The sequence below is a fragment of the Physeter macrocephalus genome, chromosome 21, assembly GCF_002837175.3.
Source record: "Physeter macrocephalus isolate SW-GA chromosome 21, ASM283717v5, whole genome shotgun sequence".
In the NCBI taxonomy this organism is placed as follows: Eukaryota; Metazoa; Chordata; class Mammalia; order Artiodactyla; family Physeteridae; genus Physeter; species Physeter macrocephalus.
In genome coordinates this window covers 89,984,609-89,984,867 of record NC_041234.1, presented here as the reverse complement: position 1 = coordinate 89,984,867, position 259 = coordinate 89,984,609, and positions in this window count along the sequence as shown.

The window sequence follows — 259 nt, the reverse complement described above, 5'->3', positions numbered from 1 at the left end:
ATGGGCAGAAGAACTAAATAGGCATTTCTCCAAAGAAGATATACAGATTGCCAACAAACACATGAAAGAATGCTCAACATCATTAATCATTAGAGAAATGCAAATCAAAACGACAATGAGATATCATCTCACACCGGTCAGATTGGCCATCATCAAAAACTCGAAACAATAAATGCTGGAGAGGGTGTGGAGAAGAGGGAACCCTCTCTCACTGTTGGTGGGAATGTAAATTGATACAGCCACTATGGAGAACAGTATG